This window comes from Nicotiana tomentosiformis, chromosome 6, assembly GCF_000390325.3.
Source record: "Nicotiana tomentosiformis chromosome 6, ASM39032v3, whole genome shotgun sequence".
NCBI classification, from domain to species: Eukaryota; Viridiplantae; Streptophyta; class Magnoliopsida; order Solanales; family Solanaceae; genus Nicotiana; species Nicotiana tomentosiformis.
The window spans coordinates 135,061,113-135,082,153 of record NC_090817.1 but is presented as its reverse complement, the minus strand read 5'-3'; the positions used below and the strand labels follow the sequence as shown (position 1 = coordinate 135,082,153).

General features: G+C 38.5%; 1 non-coding gene across 1 annotated transcript; it reads left to right on the top strand.

Moving 5' to 3' along the window:
* Positions 1–9,888: 9,888 nt before the first annotated feature.
* On the top strand, positions 9,889–9,995 carry LOC117277506 (small nucleolar RNA R71). Its single transcript, XR_004507807.1, has one exon. It is a non-coding gene; the product is annotated as a small nucleolar RNA R71 (small nucleolar RNA).
* Positions 9,996–21,041: the final 11,046 nt, after the last annotated feature.

The following is a 21,041-nucleotide window of genomic DNA, read 5'->3' as shown; positions in this document are numbered from 1 at the left end:
CGTGTCATATTTTGATTTACCTTTATCCCCCAATGTATCACATCTTACTCATGATGCTTTATTTACTTTCTTCTTATTCTCCGGATAATATTTTTGTCTATCACTTTATTTTGAAAACTTCAACAAAACGTTCTTTCACTTTTAGCTCCCCTTGCTTCATCTCACTGGCTCTTCGGAATGCCTAACATTCTTTTTTTTTTACTCGGGGCTGGAGTCATACTAAGGTAAATATTTATCCCTTCTAGAATTCCACTGCATATCTTCTGAAATTTTTGAACATTCTAGTATTCATATCTGACTGTACTATTCTAGAGTTTACCATCTGGGTGTCTCACAAGGAGATCTATTACTACATTTACACTATCTTCAGAAATGTTAGCTAATGATAACAATCCATCCACCATTTTTGGCTTACTCTACCCCCAACTAGATCCTGATATCCTATTCTTCTCTTAAACTATATCTGCTGGGCCATAGAGCATAATTAAGATGAGTGTGGCCAATTGTATATAACTCTATTACAGTTAAAAGTAACTCATAATTCTTGTATTTCTCTATCTGGATTGCAAATACTGATAATCTTCATTAACTAGGTACCTCGTGCCCTTCTTCATCTTGCTTCTTTTACTTGCCGAAACCTGTATCTACCTTCTGATTCTTTTATTTCTTTTTACCATATGGGTGGATAGATATTCTTTCCTTAGGGCTCCTTATCAAGAAGCTTACCAATGTTAGTACACACATGATCTGCTGAAGACCTCCCATTTACTCATCATAAGCATGATGCAAAATCGAGTTCCTCTGACTCAAATCTTTCACATCCACATTCAATCTCTTACCAACTATCTTTCTGGATGTAGGTATCGTTGTATTACGAATAAAATAAAATTTAGGAGTTTGAATTCTTACAACTGAGCTCTACCACACGATCTAGAGTGACAGTCCTAAATGCCATGTAGCCTCCTACTTATAAGTGTAGTGCACAACACACCCATAAACAAGACTCTACTAGACACAGCTTGTAGACTCCCTAGGATAGAATTTCTCTGATACCACTTTTGTTACAATCTAAACCATAAGGTCGTGACGGGCACCCAGTGCCTAACTCAATTGAGTACCAACGTAATGTATCCTTCTTATCATACTATCATGGCTAAATGAACCGGAAAGGTCGTCATGAGATAACTAGAATTAAACATAAGAGAATACTCGACATGAGATGACCCAACATGTTATAGAAGCTTATGCATGCGACATATGGGCCTATAAGGCTGATATGATCATTTGTATACTCAAAACATAGGCCGACAAGGCCATACAAGTATCCATAAACGTGATATTTGTCTACAAACCTCTAAGAGTACATAAACATCATAAAGGTCGGGACAGGGTCCCACCATACCAATTAATATATGTCCAAATCATACTGACCAAATAGGCAACTCCAGAGCAAGTGGAGTGCACCAACACCTTCCGCTGAGTTGATAGCCTACTAGGAGGACTCTCAACCTGTCTATCGGGACCTGCGGGCATGAAATACAGCATCTTCAGGCAAAAGGGACGTCAGTACAAATAAAGTACCGAGTATGTAAGGCATGAAAGCAGTATATAAAAGACATGAAAGAAACATAGAGTAAAGAACTCAACCTGTAAGTCTAAATATCTCTGTGAATCACGAAACATTTATAATGTAATGCATATGCATATAAATGTCACATCATGCATAGGTATGTGTGTACATGACATCATTAAGCCTCTCAGGGCATCCTATCATATCATCTCGGCCTCTGTGGGCGAAATCATCAACGTAGACCAGCTGATCAAGTGGTGGTGCGTATATAACGCCATTACCTTCCCCACATCCCATATATATATAATATACGCGTATATAACTCCATCCGGTCATGGGTCGATGTACATATATAAATGAATGCAATGCATATGAAGTAAGTCAATAAGATCTCTCGGAATGTCATAAGATCAATATGCCTTCGGTTAATATCATGAAATAAACTTTATCAACTTACGTATTTTTTGAGACCCATGAACAGACGATAGAATAATAGGACACATGGGGAATCAAGAACATAGGCACCCCTAGTACTTCTAAGAATAGAATCATTTATAAAAGTTACGTGCTTGCTCATTTCGTTGCATCATATGGATCGGGTCAAAAGAAAAGAAGGGATAGCCTTAACATACCTTTGCAATCTTCTCTCCAATCGTCAACCAAGCGCAATATGATTTTCTTACGTCTATAATGAGTAACCCGACTTCGTCGTCATCATATAAGCATTGTAACTCTAATATTTCAAAACCAATATTCTACAAGAAAATAGACAGCACCTCCCCTATTTTTACTACATCCCATAAGTTAATAAAAGTCACTAAACAGCCCAAACAACAACAATATAATTCACAATAAGCTCTCTGATTACTTCAACAACCATTTTGAGCGGCAAGCTCGATTTACAATTAACAAAATATAATTTAATCCCATTTCTTTTCCATGAGTCTGCCTACAACTTATATAACATAATACTTATGCTTACCATATTATTTTCATCCCAAAACATCATAAGAATAATCTTCAAAAATAGTCCACACGCCTAGCACCTTAACCATTATCGTCAACCTCTTGTTTTTCATGTTATCTTCATCAATCCACTGAATTAGCACATAGATAAGATTAACAACAACACCCACAACATAATCAAACTATTTATAATAATTTTCAGCCATAACAAACCATATATATATAGCCTCAACACAGCCCACAAAAAAAAGATAACAATTCCTTATGCCATGTCAATTTCTAGCTTGAAGATTTTAACTCAAACAACTCAAACAATACATGATTAACCTTAAGCACAACCAAGAACATGATTTAAATACCTTAGGCAGTATATACAACTTGAAATCCCCAGTTAGTGTAGCTCACAACAACCCTCAATCACACCACAACATTATAGAGACTCTCTTCTTCACTTAGGCTATCTTTGATGTTTGATTATGGTGTATTTCTTTGGAATTTATTTGGAGCCTTTGGGAACTGTTTGGGAGGCTTTGGAGAGTGTGAGTCTGGAAGGAGGACGAAAAATGAGTAAAGCTCATCCCAGAAATGAGATAAGAATAAGTGAAGGTCGGGCCCCGACCAAGTGGATCACATAGGGGCTTCCTACGCAGTCTCGCAAAAATGCTAATATTTCTCTACACCTATATCGTATTGACGAACGGTTTGCAGAATTAGAAACTAGATACATGGGGATTTAATTAAATATAAATATATCCCTGTAACTCTGAATACATTGGGAGAAAACTGCCTCGAAGCGTGGCTTATAAACCTTCCAGTTTCTCCGAAGTGCGGCGACGTGACTTGGCGACCCTACTTTAAAAATTCATATTTCTCTACCTTGAAATTGTATTAATAAATGATTTGGACCGTTGGAAATTAGGTTCAAATACCTTCATTTTGGTATGATATATGTCCCAAAATTATACCATAAAGATTACGAATTAATTTCTCAAAACGGCTCGTTACAAGGCAAATCTTAGCTCGATTATTCCGCAACTTAAATCCGATTTTCCCAAACTTTATATTTTATATCCAAATATCATATATAGTCATATAATAACTTTAAACTCATTTTAATCATTATTAACAAGTCTCAAATTCATCTTAACTTACTTAAGACTTCGGTAAACATTTCTTATCCTTGTAGAAGGATTTCGTCCTTTTTGAGATTATATTAGATAATCCTATAATGATAGTGACGTCTGAAGTACAGGGTGTAAAAACATGTCCCCTTAGAAATGTTTGTCCCCGAATGATAACTCTTAAAGGCTTGCAAAAATGGGACGTAACATCATTAAATCACTTTATATACTTTCAAAGAGGATCTCATTTTCGCTTACATCAATTAACTTACGACGTACTTTCACATACAAAAACATGGGGTGTAACAAGCTTCATATTGTATTTCTTCAGTATGCTGAAGGTTTCCTGCAAAGTTTTAAAGTGGTCCTCTGCTCGCAGGGACTTACCAACATATCATCAATATAAACCTTCATTGATTTTCCTAACATCAAGTTTACTAGGCGTTGGTAAGTGGCACCGACATTTTTTAATCTGAACAGCATCACATTATAGAAGTATGTGCCATACTTAGTGATGAAGGAGGTTTTTTCTTGATCGCCCGGGTTCATCCAAATTTGGTTGTACACGGAGTAGGCATCGAGAAAACTGAAGATCTTGTGGCTGGCCGTGGCATCGATCTTGAGATCGATGTTGGGAAAAGGGAAGGAGTCCTTTAGGCATGCCTTATTCAAATCCTTATAGTCCACACACATTCTTAATTTATCCCCTTTTTAGGGACTACCACTACGTTTGCTAACAGATTTGGGTATTTAACCTCCCGAATGGACCATATTTTAAAGAGTTTAGATACCTCGTCCTTGATGAAAGCATGTTTGACCTCGAACTAGGGTCCCCTCTTCTGCTTGACTGGGTAGAACTTCGGGTCCAGGTTTAGCTTGTGAGTGGTTATCTCTGGCGGGATCCCTGTCATATCAAAGTGGGACCAAGCGAAACAATCTTTGTTAGCTATAAGAAATTGAATGAGTTTTTTCCTGAGCTCGGGGCTTAACCCCGTGCCCAGGTATACCTTTCAATCGAGCAAGTGTTCGGTTAGTATGACTTAGAATCGTCGGTAACTATCAACTATGAAAGATCTGGGGACTCCGTAGTCATCGTCCTCGTCTACCCCTCGTTCCTATTATCCGGTCGAGACTGGTGTCGATGACTGCTATTTGGCCCCGTCTTTGACCATCCAATTTGGATCCTCCGATGTTGAGAGTGTGGATGCTGGGATCACCTCATCGATCGCGAACATCTTCTTGGCGGCCGGTTGTTCCTCATACACCGTTTTGACTCCCCCGAGTGTTGGGAATTTCAGCACCTGGTGCAGTGTCGAGGGTATTGCCCTCATATTGTGAATCCATGGTCTCCCAAACAGGGCATTGTATCTCATATTCCCTTTGATTATATAGAACTTGGTTTCTTGTACGGTTCCAGCGACGTTAACCGGTAAATTTATCTCCCCTTTAGTGGTCTCGCATGCCATGTTGAACCCGTTCAGGACTCAGACCACATGTACGATCTGATCTTATAGGCCGAGTTGTTCCACGACCCTTGATCTGATGATGTTGCCTGAGCTACCTGGATCAATTAAGATACACTTAATTCGAGATTTATTTACGAGTACCTATATTACCAGTTGACGAGCTTAAAACACACACTTAAATATGCTTGATAGTCGCATATAGTATAATATAATATCGTATCCACATGGATTGGATTTAAACAATGTTTTTGTAGTTTATAGCTTGATTGCTATCCAAGATGATTAACAATTGAGAGTTTTTTGTGATTTAAAACTAAAATTTAACTAAGAGTTTAAACTGTTGACTAGTGACAATCGCAACAAGAGTAATCAAGGAAGATATCAATGGGAGAAAATAGGGGTTTGATTGGACAGGTTAAACATAATTGCCTGGGATTAACTCTAGTTAATTCACTTCTAATGTTCAAGTGAGTCTCTCGAATTCACTCAATTATTAGTTTAAATGTGCAGTAGAATCTCCTCTCTTGATTAAGTCTCAACCTCACATATGAACCAATTTATGCTCGGTGAAGATATGCAAGAATTTGTAGTGGATTGGTCCTTAGGAGAACCTCTTTCGATTATCCTCCTAATTATGTTTAAACAATAATTCAACTAGCCTCTTTCGAATACTATGAAGAGTCAATGAATTCAACCAACAAGATAATGCGAAAACATCACAAGTTATGCCTCTTTCGATTACATGAACATGTGAAAATAGATGCAACAATTAAAACACCCAAAACTATACAATACATATAAACTAGAGTTAATAATCCACAAACAATTATCAATACACCAAATCCATCAATCCCTAAAGTGAACTACTCTATAAATATGGAGTAATTCATCACAAATATGTTTAAGTTAAAGGAAAAATACAACGATCCAAACTCTTTTCTTGAGTGAGGATTGAATGATGAAATCCTTTATGCTCTTATTTCTCCCAATTCTCTTTGGCCTCCTTAGGTCTTAGATGTGTCAAAAAGTCCAAACAATACCGTTTTTCCATGTATATATACCAAGTAGGGTCGGGCCCAAATAAACACACCTTCTCCTTCGCGAAATAGGACTCTTCTCGGAATAGGACATGTACGGCCGTGCACCTGGGAGTGTGCTCGTCCATATGGCCGTGCACTTTGGATGGTGTTCTGCCTCATATGCGCACCCAGTGCGCGGTTGCGCACTTGGGTGACGTCCTACTCGATTCTTCATTTGTCATTGAATGCACAATTGTCTGTTGATCCACGAACTCGATCCCAACTTAATCCTTAAGCTTTTACTCATACTTCAAAGCTCCAGAATAGCTTGAATTCATTCCATAACATTTACACAGCTCGGGATCACTCATACAAGGCATAAAACACACAATTAGTGTAGAACACTAGCGATTTATGCTTAAACTAAATTAAAGTGCAGTAACTTAGAGTGTGATAAGCAACTAAAACATACAATTATAGCCTACCATCAACACCCCACACTTAAACCATTGCTCGTCCTCGAGCAATCAAACTACACTTTATATATACACAACCTTTTTAAACAACTCTCCTAACTCATCATATCAAGAATATTTAAAATAGATTAAGTATAATAGTGTAACACCCTAGCCTCAAGATTTGACTCAAAAGCACCATGCATTATTCATAGCCCGCTCACTTACTCCAACATAGAAGTCAAGCATTACCTTTCCTTCATGAATCAAGTGCCCTCGCAACAAAAGAGAGTAATTACACACACAATAAACATTAAAAACAGCTAGGAACTCAAGATAGACAGAATTCACTCACTCTCAGAAATAACATTCATATGCCACAAACAATGAACCATAGGCTTGCCCGTAGTGTACTACTCCACTAATTGAGTTCATTCAGTCAAGGATCAAGTAAGACTTTAATTGGTTGTAATGTAAGATGCGGGACATGTAGGATACATTTAGATATAAGAGTGACTACACCTCCCTAAGAACTTTAATACATATACTTAACCATTCAAAACCCCACACTTATGTCAAACCATACTCCACCTTCACATTAATATATATTAACTCCCAACTTCTTTAAGCACAAATACATCAAGAGTTACCAATTATCAATGAATAATTTTCACAACAATACACTATGTATATTTTTTCCTTTTTCAATTTAAGTGGCTCTTACTTTTTCAAAACAGTGCACATTTCTCCTTATTTCATTAGCTCCACTCAAAAACCAACCCAATCACTCCACACTTAAACTTTTACAAAGTTCATACAATTTCAAGTGCTCACAAGAGGTAAATGGTTCAAATAGATGGTTAATTCAAACAAATGGGTAAGACTTGTAATGTGGTTGCCAAAGAAACAAAATTATAGGCTTAAAGGGATTAACTAAGATATAACAATTAGGCGGGTAGAAACATGTAACTGGCTCAACAAAGAAACGCCTATATCACTTCCAAGACTGAATAAAACTACTATTTCGCTTTGCAAACACACGGGGCAAATTCTAGACATCAAATGCAATGCAGAGAATATACCAAAATCTTACACACACATGGCACATAACTCACTCAAGATTGGATCATCAAGACACTCTAGCCAAAGCAGTTAAGCAAAGTTAAGATTATATAATTTAAGGTACTTATGCAAGAGTCAAAAACTGAGCCTAAGCGTCACAACTAAAGTACTCACTATTCTCAAAGCATAATAAAGTCAAGAGACATTGTTTTCAATTCAAACCATAGCGCAAGGGTTCTTACTTCTAAAAATAAAACTAACTACACCCGGTTCAAATAAAACCCTTGGAAAAGAACCGCGGCACAAAGAAAAACCAAGGGGGAATTAATACACTACCTAACAAAATAAAATCTTTGTCTTTTTTTTTCCGACTTTAATCCCTCAAGAAACCCGTGGAATGATATCCATCGTCGGGAAAATTGAGATTTTAAAATTTTTATGGTTTTCCAAATTTATTTTTCTCTCTCTAACTACTACAATTAACAAAAAGAAACTAATATACATACATACAAATATCCCCCATCCCACACTTTAAGTTGTGGCATGTCCCCATGACACACAATTAAAAAGCATAAAGTGGAGAAACTTCCCTAAATATCTAGTCGGGGTCTGAATCAAAGTCGGACTCCATTCTTCTCGCTTGAACTAGTGCATACATCCATGCGGACAACTTCTTCTCAGCCTACTTGGGGTATACACCACACTTGTCTTTCACAATCACTGGGACCTTCTCTTTCGAGCTTTTCACTCTCCACTATACACTTGCAACTGGCTTCTTCTTTCTCACCCCCATCTTCACATTCATCTCAAAAGTCATCGTCTCCTCACCCACTCTAAGCATGAGCTTTCTATCATGTATATCTAATATTGCTCTACCCATCGTTAAGAATGGTCTTCCTAAGATAAGGGGGAGCTATTTGATCTCCTCCATCTTCACCATAATGAAATCTACAGGAAATACAAACTTATCTCCCGAACTAAGATATCTTCTACTATCCCCTCAAGTATTATAATTGTTTGGTCTGCCAGCTGCAAAGATATTGGTGCAGACCTTATCTCTCCAAGCTCATTCTCCAATTTCCTGTAAATAGACAAAGGCATTAAATTAATTGAGGCACCAGAATCACATAAAGACTTATCAAAATTAAGAGTGCCTAACAAGCAGGGTATAGTAAAACTCCCTGGATCTCCACACTTTTGTGGGAGTTTGTTTTGCAAGATTGCGCTGCAATGCTCTGTGAGCTTGACCACTGAGGTCTCTTCTACCTTCCTCTTCTTTGTAAGGATTTCCTTCAAGAATTTGGCATAAGCTGGCATTTGTGAGAGCACTTCTGTGAATCCCTTCTAGAGAAAAGCTCAGATCCCTTCTTGCATTTCTTCTTCTTATCAACTTCATTTTTCAGCTGCTCCCCAATTTCTTTTTCAGGCACCACATCTTTTTGGACAGGGGCGGGATCTATGAACACTTGTCCGCTTCTCAAGGTCACAACATTCACCGTTTCTTTGGGATTTCTCTCAGTATCAGCTGGTAGAGTACCTGGGATTCTCTTAGACAATACATTTGCAATTTGTCCCACTTGCTTCTCCAAGTTTCGCAAACCAGTGCCAAGTTCTTTGATAGCTGCCCTATGAGCATCTAATCTCTCATTTGTATTGAGAATGAAGGACTTCATTAGATCTTCTATCCCAGGCTGAGTGGAATGTTGAGGCTGGAACTGCGGCCTCGGCTGATTCACAAAACCAGGAGCTCCTTGTTTTTGAAATTTGGGGTTATTTTGTTGCCATGCATTTGTAGTACCCCCAGGTGAACTCCATAAAAAAACGGGGTGCTTCTGACCTATTTCATTGAAGTTATAATTCCCGACAGCATTAACTTCCTCGATTGAGGATTTACACTCATGAGTAGGGTGTCCTCTTTCACTTATATCGCAGGCTACATGGGGCTCACTGTGTATTGAAGCTAAGGTCAGCTTTCTTATTTCTTTGGCCATGGCATAAAGATGTACCTGCACAGACGTCTTAGCATCAACTTAGTGAACACTAGTTGATCTTCTTCTTTCAGCAATTTTAGAGGGCCACTCATTTGCATCCTCAGATAACTCATCTAGAATTGTGACTATCTCCTCTGGAGTCTTTTTCATCAACGGGCCTCCATCTGCATTACTCAATATTCTACGTGCGGTTGGTATCAATCCATCCCAAAAATCCTGGAGTTGCATCCAGAGTTCAATTCCGCTATGTTGACACTTTCTCATTATCTCCTTAAACCTCTCCCAAGCTTCAAACACAGTTTCAGCCTCGTTCTGGCAAAAGTTATGGATTTCTCTTCTAAACTTGCCCATCTTAGCTGATGAGAAATATTTGTCAAGAAATTTTCTGGTCATCTGATCCCATGTTCTAATCGATCCATTAGACAAGCTTCGAAGCCAGTGCTTTGCATCGTCTTTGAGAGTAAAGGGGAATTCCCTTAAGTAAACTGCATCTTGTGACACACCATTGTATTAAAAGGTGTTCATAATCTCTTCGAAGTTTATTAGATGACTATTTGGGTCTTCGTTCATCTTTCCTATAAAGACACAACTTTTTTGAAGCGTTTGAAGCAACCCCTGCTTTAACTCAAAATTGTTAGCTGCAACTGGAGGTGGTCTCACACTTGATAAGCCTTGGTTGTTGACCGGTCTAGCATAATCACCTGGTGGTCGCCCAACACCAGGAGCTATATTGCCGAATTAGTCTGCACCCAAAGGTAGATTCTGAGCAATTCTCCGTGCCCTCTACTCTTCATAGACAAGTTATGCATTTGAAAGAGCTGTCTCCTCAGCATCCCGTGCAGCTTTTTCTCTTTGTTGGGTTGCCTCTCTTGCAACCAAATCAACATTATCCTCATCTCCCACCATAACTTCCTTAGTTGAGGATTGCCCAACCTTCTCTGTATTCTCGGGGAGATTTCTTTCCTTCCTCAACTTTCGCAGTTGTTTCTCGATTTCTGGTTCGTATGGGAACACTTCCTTCCCAAAGGATCAAGTCATGCACCAATCTAACCTGTAGCCTGCGCATAATCAAGGAATACCAAACGTAAAAAGAGAAAAATAAAATAAAAAGAAAAATTCTTGAATTAGCACTACAAACTATTTCCAACACAATTGATTGCCATCCCCGGCAACGACGCCAAAATTGACAAGCTTAAAACACACACTTAAATATGCTCAATAGTCAAATATAATGTAATATAATATCGTATCCACAGGGATTGGATTTAAACAGTATTTTTATAGTTTATAGTTTGATTGCTATCCAAGATGATTAACAATTGAGATTTATTTGTGCTTTAAAACTAAAATTTAACTAAGAGTTTAAACTATTGACTAATGACAATCGCAACAAGAGTAATCAAGGAAGATATCAATGGAAGAAAATAGGGGTTGATTTAATTGCCTGGGATTAACTCCAGTTAATTCACTCCTAATGTTCAAGTGAGTCTCTCGAATTCACTCAATTGTTAGTTTAAATAATCAGTAGAAACTCCTCTCTCAATTAAGTTTCAACCTCACAATATGAACCAATTTACGCTCGGTGAAGATATGCAAGAATTCGTAGTGGATTGTTCCTTAGGATAACCTCTTTCTATTATCCTCCTAACTAGGTCTAAACAATAATTCAACTAGCCTCTTTCAATTACTATGAAGAATTAATGAATTCAATCAATCAGATAATGCAAAAACATCACAAGTTATGCCTCTTTCGATTACATGAACATGTGAAAATAGATGCAACAATTAAAACACCCAAAAAAATTCAATACATATAAACTAGAGTTAATAATCCACAAACAATTATCAATATACCAAATCCATCAATCCCTAAAGAGAACTACTCCATAAATATAGAGTAATTCATCACAAATAAGTTTAAGTTAAAGGAAAATACACAACGATCCAAACTCTTGTCTTGAGTGAGGATTGAATGATGAAATCCTTTGTGCTCTTATTTCTCCCAATTCTCCTTAGCCTCCTTAAGTCTTAGATGTATCAAAATTCCCAAAAATACCATTTTCCATGTATATATACCAAGTAGGGTCGGGCCTAAACAAACACACCTTCTCTTTCGCGAAATAGTACTTCTCCCGGAATAGGACGTGCGCGGCCGTGCATCTAGGAGTGTGCTCGCGCATATGACCGCGTACTTTGGATGGTGTTCTGCCTCACATGAGCGCCCAGTGCGCTCTAGCGCACCTGGGTGACGTCCTGCTCGATTCTTTATTTCTCTCACTGAATGCACAATTGTCTGTTGATCCCCGAACTTGATCCCAACTTAATCCTTAAGCTTTTACTAAGACGTCAAAGCTCCAGAATAGCTTGAATTCATTCCATAACATCTACATAGCTCGAATCACTCGTATAAGGCATAAAACACACAATTAGTGTAGAACACTAGCCATTTACGCTCAAACTAAATTAAAGTGCAGTAAATTGGAGTGTGATAAGAAACTAAAACACGCAATTATAGCCTACCATCATCAACACATCATTTTGAGGCTGCACGATTCCCTCAGCATCTTCGTCGTTGAAAGACAAGGTTTCTTCTGGTACGTAATCTCGAGTCCATTTTTTCCTTGTGATGGATACTTTAGTGCGATTCAGCATCGGACCCTGGGGAATATCGACTCCACTGATGATCATGTTAATGATGTGATGAGGCTCTTCATGTTCGGTCTGCTTACTAGAATCCCTGTTCTTGAAGTGGTTCTTGGCCCGATCACTCAAGAATTCTCAGAGATGCCCATTGTTGAACAGTCGGGCCACCTCTTCCCTTAATGTTCGGCAGTCTTCTGTTCTGTGACCATGAGTGCCGTGATATTTGCACATTAGGTTGGGATCCCTTTGGGCTGGATCGGACTGTAAAGGTCTAGGCCACTTGATATTTTTGATGCATCCGATGGCAGATACGATAGCGGCGGCATCGACGTTAAAGTTGTACTCCGATAATCTTGGCGCTTCTTTAGACCCGACGGGCCTGTCGAAGCTGTTTTTGCTCATAAGTCCCCAGTTGTTCTGACCTCGATCACTTCCCCTTTCGTTTCTCATAGAGTTCTGTCCGGACCCACTGTTTCTTTAGTCCCCATTGTACAACTGATACCGATCCCTGTTTGATCTCAGTTTAGGATCGATGTCTCTCTCGACTCTGTCGATGGTTCTGACGGGATACACGGACCCAGAAGGGGCCCCAAGCTGATCATCTTCGACCCTGATTTTCGATTGATAATGGTTATGGACATCGGCCCAAGTGACAGCCGGATATTCCACCAAGTTTTGTTTCAACCACTGTGAAGCCAACGAGCTCCAAATGTTGAGTCCCTGGGCGAAAGCCTCAATGGCCCAATCATCAACGACCGGTGGCAGGTCCATCCGTTCCATTTGAAACCGGGACACGAACTCTCTAAGCATCTCATTATCCTTCTATTTTACTTCGAAAAGGTCTGACTTCCTGGTCTCGACCTTGATAGTCCTGGTGTGTGCTTACACGAAAGTATCTGCAAGCATAGCAAATGAGTCGATAGAATTAGGAGGTAAGTTGTGATACCATATCATATCTTCTTCTGATAGGGTCTCTCCTAACTTTTTCAGCAAGACAGACTCGATCTCATCATCCTCCAAGTCGTTCCCTTTGATAGCACATGTGTAGGAGGTAACATGCTCGTTTGGGTCGGTCGTTCCATTGTACTTAGGAATCTCGGGCATGCAGAACTTCTTAGGGATCGGCTTTGGAGCTGTGCTCGGAGGAAAAGATTTTTGCACGAACTTCTTGGAATCCAGTCCTTTCAATATCGGCGATGCGTCTGGGATTTGGTCAACCCTGGCATTGTAGGTTTCTATCTTTTTATCATTAGCTTCGATTTTCTTTTCCCCTGATTCTACCCATTTTTTCAGTTCCTTGAGCATCTTTATGATCTCGGGGTTAGTCCCCGATTCGTTTTTATTCAACCTCTCTGCGACTGGTTCATCCCTGCAGGTGATTTACCGGGACGGATCGGGTTCAATTCTGCTCGGTGCGCAGTTTTGGTTCTGTAACTGAGCTATCGCCGCTTGTTGAGCCTGTAATATTTCAAAGATCATCTGTAAATTGATCCCGTCTCCTCTAATATTTTGTGTATTTTGAGCTTCCGATCGGGCTCCACCACGGACGCTATTCTCGGGATCGGTAGGCAGGTTTGCATTGATAGTCACATGTGAACTAGCGTCAATCGGGTTCGCGATCGGAATTCCGATGGGATCGACGGGCGGTACCTCGTCACTGGGCACTATGTTGTTATTTTCACCGTGATGGCCGGATTCATTGTTAACATGTAGGGATGTTGATTGAGAGTTTGACATTTTGAGCTTTAACCTGAAATTAGAGACACTTCAAATAACAAGTGTAAAGTAGTGTGTGGTATGGAAATTTGTATCAAATAACCACTATTGTCCTTAGCCCCACGGTGGGCGCCAAATAGTTTACCCTCAAAATCGGATAACAATTGAATTTGTAAGTGGTTTTGAGGATACACGGATTAATTTGATACAAAGTGATAAATTAAGCTTTAATTAAAATAAACAATGATAAAGTAAATTCAAACCACACGAATTGGACAGTTTCAATCTCGGAAGGTTAGCCACCCTCGAGTCAGATGCACTTTGATCAGTATCACGATATAGAAGAACAAGAGATTAAAGAGAAAAATAATAATGTATTGCTTTGGAATGCATGTTATAATGTGTTAAATGAATCATCAGGCCCCCTTTATATAGTAGAGGAGTCCTACTTTAGGTACAATTCTATAAAAGGTAAAAAATATCTTAATTTGCCGATTGCCAATTCCTCATTGATACGTGCCAAGATTCCTGCCGTAATATCCGACCGGTCACGGATATTTTGGTCTTCTGTTATACTAACAATATTTCTTCGAGCTCGTTCGGGACTAGAATCGATTCCGGGATCACGGCCTCGATATTCTCGAAGGTGGGCGTTCTAACCTCGGGTTTTAGCCCGGTGGGACTTGGGGTTGATCTTCAGTCCTTTATTGCAATATTCCGAACCTGACCTACCATATCGTAGGCAAATTCGATTTCGACCGTATACAATCATAGAAGAATAAAGGACCATATCATGTCATAACGAGATAATGTTAGTTCCACAGGATATGGAAGCTTACTTCCACTACTAGATAACATTAACTTGAAGGCCATGCAACTATATCCTTTTTCTTTTATTTCCCAAGCTATTAGAAGCTAGGGAGCCATAATTTCGAACCAATGGCGCGTCCAAGTTATTGGATTTCTAATTAAAAATATACATATTTAATAAATTTGTAATACAAATATAGAATCTAAACAGAAATTACTGATTTTGTTTGAATCTGTACCTATTATTTTAGTTTCGGCCCCATTTAGAAGTATTGTATTTTTATTTTATTTTTTGGCGCACATAGTTAATGAAGTAGTAATGTCTAGTCATTGAAATTTAAATTTGCGAAGTTACCATAACTGTGACCTCTTGATTATTGGATATTAATCCCTTGTTGAGTGGGGCATAATATATACCATCTGTTTATCCTATATACAGTTGCTTAATCGGCTAAAATTAACTTAAGCGGTATGAACAATTTAATCATGCTGGAAACAAAAATTTGCACAAAAAAAAAGGGGTGGGTGGGTAGGGGGAATAAAAAAAGAATACTAACAAAGTAGGTTGTTTGGAACATCATGGGTCAAATTAGGTAGTTTGATTAGTTACGCTTTTGCCATGGCCGTAGTAGATTCAAAAAGATAAACACTTATTTGAACTTGTGACCTAAAGCAAATCTTGAAATATTTTGTCATTTTAATAGTTTCTTTATGTTAAGAAAATCCAACAGCTTATATGTAATCAAATACAGAGGATTCTCTTTATTCTATTAATATTACATAGTATAATGTTTCAAGTAAAATAGTTTAATTGAATCCTTTCCTCAACCTTGCCCAGTCGCAATGGGTCCAAATAGCTAGTCTGTCAAATTATTAGGTAGTTTGGTTAATAAGGCTTTTTGTTACATTAACACGCTAAAGCTGTCGATGTCAAACATTAGGAGCCATATTAATCTACGGACTAAAATATTTCTCTAATAACCTATAGTAATATTTGGGCTACTAAAGCTAACTCTTTCTGCTCATCAGATGACTAATTAAACCACACATCGAATTTGGCCAACACTATACCTTGTCTTTTGGAGAATGAATCGTCACCTAACCAAAAATACACTTTATTTCTTCTTTTCCTCGACAGTGTATTTAGTGTAGTCTCCTTGGGCAGAGGCACATTGTACTCTATAGGTAGACCTCCTTTATGCGAATTCGGATATTTCGAATATCTTAAACAAAATAATTACGTGCAGATTATAAATAGAAAGTGTTGGAGTGTAACCCAAAATAAAATGAACATTTGCATCCATTATTGACCCCCACCACCCCCTACTCAGCCCGTTCTGAAAGGCTGCGACCGCTATCCCTTCGGATACGTTTAGTAGAGTCATCCTTACTCGGTTGAACCGGGCGAGAAAGTCCCTTAACCCCTCTCCCAAGGACTGCTTGACGGCAAATATGTCATTCACTCTCGCCTCGGCCTTCTTGGCATCGGCGGTTACAAATTTATCAACCATTTCTTTGAAGGTTTCTATGGAGCGAGTTGGTAGCTGTTAATACCACGTCAATGCTCCTCCCGTGAGGATTTCGCCAAACTTTTTCAGCAAAATGGAGGACACTTGTTCTTTGGCGAGGTCGTTGCCTTTCACGGCGGTGATATATTGAGTCATGTGATCTTCAAGATCGATCGTATCGTCGTATATCCTAAGTTGGGAGGCATTTTTAAGGCCTTTGGTATGACATGCGGGGTTGCATCGTCACTGTATAACTGCTCGATGAACCGGCCGGCGTTCCTTTTCGGCAGCGACTTAGGAGCGCCTGGTATCTTATCAACCCGTTCTTGGTGTTCCTTCATCTGGTCTCGGAGCGCCTTCTTTTTATTTTTCATTTCTTCCATCCTTTTTAGAATGGCGATGAAGATGCTGTCATATGCACTATCAGTGACATTGTGAGTTATACCTATCGTTGGAGGGAGGGGTTGGTTGCACTGCTCGTCTATTTGCTATATCATGCAAGTTCTTACGGTTTCTGCAGTCGTGCCTGGAGTAGGTTTGTTGAGGACGCTTGTTAGCGTGTCAGTTAGCCACACCTCGACGAGTTTTTCACTGCTGGGAGTATCCCTTCCTCTGTAGACGTGGAGGCTCCTTTACCACGGGTTTTGTTATATTGTAGTGTGGGGGCGGGGACCCATCTCGTCTAGGGGACGCACTGGGCGTCATGCCCTCATCTGTTGTTTCACAACTTTCGTTGATGATATTCATGAGGTTGGTTGGGAGGCTACTTGTTATCCTCGTCCGTTCTTCTCGGTTACCTGCCATGTAGGGTTTTGTATACACAAAGAAAGGAGGTCTTGAATTTTTTGACGTTAGTAACATGTGTTAGAGTTAGATCTAGAGGACACTAAAAATTTAACTAATAAATCCCTACAGATGGCGTCAAATTATTTGACCAAAAAATACAGATCTTAGTTAAGTAATTAAATCTATGTGAACAAGAGTTAATCTTAGCTAACAATAATATCCTTAGATAGGGTTGTTAAAAAAATAATAAATGTTATGTGGATCTAGTCGGACATTGACAATAATATGTAATAAATGTTCTAGAAATCAGGAACAATAATATATCATTCAATAGTAATGAACAATAATAAATGTCATTTAAGTAAATAGGAGGAATGACTCACCCAGTAAAGGATGGAATATGTGGATGTTCCTCCTAACAATGATGAATGATAGACAAATCCTTGAATATTCGAGTTATTCTCGAATCTGATGGAAAAGTATGGACAAGAATCACAGTGAAAATGTGGTGTTGGTATCTTAGCAAGAGAGAGAAATGAATCTTTTAGTCAAAGTGTGTTCTTGACAAATGAATATCACATGCCCAAATCATTGTCTCTTTTTCTATTTATATGGGCATGTTCCTAAGAAACCCTAATAGTATAAGTGTAGAGAATATCCGCTAGAATATTCTCTTTAATATCTTATCTTGAAAATTAGTTGTTACAACTCTGTCAAACATACTCGGCCTAGACCCGTCCCTTGTTGACACCTCGACTACGGTCCTTATTGATTACAACTCTTGTTGGGCCATCTCGGCAAACGACGACTTGAAAACTCTTACCTTAATATTATCTTGGCTTAAATATTTTAAAGACAGATTCGTAAGGTTATTCCCATTAATTCCCTTCATTGACAGATTGTACATATGGAAAGAAGACCAAATGTGCGTCAGAAACAGTGCCGGACCTAAATTGTACATATGCATTGACATAAGGCAAAAACGTGTGTCAAAGACAGTGGACCTAGATTTTAGATGAGTTTGTTTAATACAGAGTCTGTTGACGACTTCAAACAGTGAAGAAAATTGGGCTCAGTTCACTATACTTGGCTCTTCTATCTAGCTAAGGTATAATCAATGAGTATCAATTATTAAATCAAAAGAATGTTGAATCTCGGCTCAACAGGCGGGCCAGTATTTAAAGTTTGTGCATTCGAAATAATAATAATCTTTATAAGTTATTGTATTTTAAATTAATAATTTATATATATTTAATAATTAATAACTTTTTTAAAACAAATACATAATTTGAACAAAGCTACTAAGTTCGATCAAACTTGCATCTTACACTTTAGCTCCGCCTTGGCTTCACTACCCACCATATGTATGATAGAGTTGCAGGCGTAAAGCTAAGCCTCATCTCTAGGAGACGAAGTAATTCCTCCAATATTGTTCAACCAAAAAATATAATCTTCGGTTAAATTATTAAATTTACTTGGTACGGGGTTATATCTAATTAAGGATAATAACTCTAGATATTAGCACAAAAACGTATAAGTAGATGGGACCGATTCCGTATATGGTTGGTGACAATAAATGTAAAATACTCGTAAAGCAAGAACATTAATGGTGATATAACTAACAATAAATGACATTTTAAGTAAATAAAGGGAATGATTCACCCAATAATGGATGGGTGGGACGAATATTTTGCCTGATAATGATGAATGACGGATAGATCCAAGATTCGCATGAACAATCCTCGGATCTGATGGAAAGGTTGGGAATAATATATGAACAAGTAAATTTGTAAAAAAGGTAATATTTATGTTTTTGCGAGAGAGGGAGTCTTCTTCTAAAAAGTGTTCTTATCAGAATGAATATTACATGCCCCTATCATTGTCTCCACTTTCTATATATATGGGGCCTTTTCCCTAGAAACCCTAATAGTACAAATGCAGGGAATATCCACTAGAATATTCCCTTGTAGTACCCTATCCTGACAAATTAGCCGTTACAAGTCTTATCATTAATAGTCAATCCGGACCTCGACCCTTGTAGACATTGTAAGGCCCCGTTAAATTTTTTTAATGATTTAAGATTTTAAAGTACGCCAATTGTATTTGGGAATAACGTATTCGAGTATTAAAGGAGACTTATGGGACATGTGTAAGGCCCCGCAAAATTTTTCTTAAAAACCGGGGTTCTATGGCAGAAATAGGCATTTCTGCGGCCCATTCTGCGGCCGCATAATCACTCTGCGGGCCGCAGAATGGTCGCAGGATGATACAGTTTTTCTGGGTCATTTTGATATCATTTTCGCGGCCCATTATGCGACAGCATAATCATTTTTCGGGCCGCACTCTTGTCGCACAATTAGCCTTGGAGTTTTGCGGAGGGAGGTTCTGCGGCGCATTGAGCGACCGCAGAACAGGCCTGCGGACTGCATAATGACCGCAGACCTAGTCAGTTTCTTTCCAGTTTTGGCACCCAATTTGTGCGGCCGATATGCGGTCTATGCGGACCGCATATCCATTCTGCGGTCGTATATCCTGTCTCGGGGCTTCATTTTGGGTTTTTATAACCCGACCCTACTTCGATATATCTACGCAAAGGATCATATTTTGAGCAAAATCTGATACTTTTAGAGTGAGAAAGAGTGCTTAGTGTGGGGGAGTAACCTTCAACATATTATCCATTAATTATTGCTCAATCATTGAGGATTAACAAAGAAAGTCTTCATCCTAAAGGTAAGAATCTATGCCCTAGCTCTTAATTTCGAAAATTTACAAATAATGGAGTAATTAGGGAGACAATTATTGGGTGTGGGGGTTGTTGTCTTGCATTCATGTATTCTTGAAGTATGTGAGATGGTTGTGAGCTAAAAATGATAGAAAATGGATTGGGGAATGATGGAATCTTCCACAAAAGGGCCTTAAAACATTGATTCTCACCTAGTGTTTGATAATATGCTCAAATGAGCTAGAATCATGATCATCTTCCTAATTTTGGTTCAGCTTATTATATTTCTAAAATAGATTGAAGTTGCTAAGAATTCTAGAACATTTTAAAAGTTTAAGGAAGCTCAATTGAGGTATACTGGCTAAACCCCATTCTTCTTGGAATTGAATCCCACGGTGTTTGTGTAATTGGTGTAAGTCCTTGACCATTATTGAATTGGCTATTCCTAATGTGTTTGTGTTGAAGGATGTATGTTCAATATATATTCTAAATGCTTCATCATGTCATCTTGCCATTTGAGGTTGTGTTCAAAAATGTGGAATATGTGTTAGGAATATTAATACTTCAAGTCAAGATCGAAATAAAGGTTGTTATGCCAAATTGTATGAAAAACCTCTATGTGCCTAAGATTCCCAAATAGCTCTTATGTGAATTTAATGTCTTGAGTGGAAAGCCTTATTTTTGTTGATAATGATAATGATGTTTGAATATGGAAAAGGGAACTGGAATTCTGAAATACGGCTAAGTGCCAAGAATGACTTTATAATTGTGGCCATTAGTGCCAATGAATCGAAAGGATATGAAAGAAGTATGATGTGAGATGATTGACTAAAAAGGTAATGTCTTGGGTAAGACGGCCTAACCGATCAAGCCGTGATCGGACGCCATGCCGCACACATGGTAGTGACTGTGCTGAAAATGATAATTGAAATTGTGGTATGGTTGATGTCTCAAATGAGACAACCTAGCCGATCGGGTCGTGATCGAACTCCGTGTAAGAATACGGTGGTATTGTGAGTTATGGTATATCGGCACTAAGGATCACCCAACCTAATAACATGGAAATTGACTTGAAAACTTATGTGTTCCTTAACTTGATGTTTTAGTATTATTTGAAGCTATTATTGAATTCTTGACTATTTCCCCTTGCATTATTATTCATTCTATTGAGATGGTGTTTAGTTTTACATACTAGTACTATTCGAC